Raw genomic sequence first — 2,190 nt, 5'->3', positions numbered from 1 at the left:
CCGGAGAGTGCACTCGGCGCGGCCAAACGGCGTTTGCTCGCTTCCCAGGCTAGGAGAAGCACTTGCCGTGCTGCAAACAGCTTCTCTGCCTGTGGAGAGCTCGGAAACAGCGTTTGACGCTGTTCCAGGCCGGCCTGCGAGCGAAGCGCCGGAGAGTGCACTCGGCGCGGCCAAACGGCGTTTGCTCGCTTCCCAGGCTAGGAGAAGCACTTGCCGTGCTGCAAACAGCTTCTCTGCCTGTGGAGAGCTCGGAAACAGCGTTTGACGCTGTTCCAGGCCGGCCTGCGAGCGAAGCGCCGGAGAGTGCACTCGGCGCGGCCAAACGGCGTTTGCTCGCTTCCCAGGCTAGGAGAAGCACTTGCCGTGCTGCAAACAGCTTCTCTGCCTGTGGAGAGCTCGGAAACAGCGTTTGACGCTGTTCCAGGCCGGCCTGCGAGTGAAGCGCCGGAGAGTGCACTCGGCGCGGCCAAACGGCGTTTGCTCGCTTCCCAGGCTAGGAGAAGCACTTGCCGTGCTGCAAACAGCTTCTCTGCCTGTGGAGAGCTCGGAAACAGCGTTTGACGCTGTTCCAGGCCGGCCTGCGAGCGAAGCGCCGGAGAGTGCACTCGGCGCGGCCAAACGGCGTTTGCTCGCTTCCCAGGCTAGGAGAAGCACTTGCCGTGCTGCAAACAGCTTCTCTGCCTGTGGAGAGCTCGGAAACAGCGTTTGACGCTGTTCCAGGCCGGCCTGCGAGCGAAGCGCCGGAGAGTGCACTCGGCGCGGCCAAACGGCGTTTGCTCGCTTCCCAGGCTAGGAGAAGCACTTGCCGTGCTGCAAACAGCTTCTCTGCCTGTGGAGAGCTCGGAAACAGCGTTTGACGCTGTTCCAGGCCGGCCTGCGAGCGAAGCGCCGGAGAGTGCACTCGGCGCGGCCAAACGGCGTTTGCTCGCTTCCCAGGCTAGGAGAAGCACTTGCCGTGCTGCAAACAGCTTCTCTGCCTGTGGAGAGCTCGGAAACAGCGTTTGACGCTGTTCCAGGCCGGCCTGCGAGCGAACCGCCGGAGAGTGCACTCGGCGCGGCCAAACGGCGTTTGCTCGCTTCCCAGGCTAGGAGAAGCACTTGCCGTGCTGCAAACAGCTTCTCTGCCTGTGGAGAGCTCGGAAACAGCGTTTGACGCTGTTCCAGGCCGGCCTGCGAGCGAAGCGCCGGAGAGTGCACTCGGCGCGGCCAAACGGCGTTTGCTCGCTTCCCAGGCTAGGAGAAGCACTTGCCGTGCTGCAAACAGCTTCTCTGCCTGTGGAGAGCTCGGAAACAGCGTTTGACGCTGTTCCAGGCCGGCCTGCGAGCGAAGCGCCGGAGAGTGCACTCGGCGCGGCCAAACGGCGTTTGCTCGCTTCCCAGGCTAGGAGAAGCACTTGCCGTGCTGCAAACAGCTTCTCTGCCTGTGGAGAGCTCGGAAACAGCGTTTGACGCTGTTCCAGGCCGGCCTGCGAGCGAAGCGCCGGAGAGTGCACTCGGCGCGGCCAAACGGCGTTTGCTCGCTTCCCAGGCTAGGAGAAGCACTTGCCATGCTGCAAACAGCTTCTCTGCCTGTGGAGAGCTCGGAAACAGCGTTTGACGCTGTTCCAGGCCGGCCTGCGAGCGAACCGCCGGAGAGTGGCACTCGGCGCGGGCCAAACGGCGTTTGCTCGCTTTCCCAGGCTAGGAGAAGCACTTGCCGTGCTGCAAACAGCTTCTCTGCCTGTGGAGAGCTCGGAAACAGCGTTTGACGCTGTTCCAGGCCGGCCTGCGAGCGAACCGCCGGAGAGTGCACTCGGCGCGGCCAAACGGCGTTTGCTCGCTTCCCAGGCTAGGAGAGCACTTGCCGTGCTGCAAACAGCTTCTCTGCCTGTGGAGAGCTCGGAAACAGCGTTTGACGCTGTTCCAGGCCGGCCTGCGAGCGAACCGCCGGAGAGTGCACTCGGCGCGGCCAAACGGCGTTTGCTCGCTTCCCAGGCTAGGAGAAGCACTTGCCGTGCTGCAAACAGCTTCTCTGCCTGTGGAGAGCTCGGAAACAGCGTTTGACGCTGTTCCAGGCCGGCCTGCGAGCGAACCGCCGGAGAGTGCACTCGGCGCGGCCAAACGCGTTTGCTCGCTTCCCAGGCTAGGAGAAGCACTTGCCGTGCTGCAAACCAGCTTCTCTGCCTGTGGAGAGCTCGGAAACAGCGTTTG

The sequence above is a fragment of the Chamaea fasciata genome, unplaced genomic scaffold, assembly GCF_029207755.1.
Source record: "Chamaea fasciata isolate MVZ Bird 193981 ecotype frontalis unplaced genomic scaffold, bChaFas1.0.hap1 SCAF_807, whole genome shotgun sequence".
Classification (NCBI taxonomy): Eukaryota; Metazoa; Chordata; class Aves; order Passeriformes; family Sylviidae; genus Chamaea; species Chamaea fasciata.
This window is presented reverse-complemented; position numbering follows the sequence as displayed.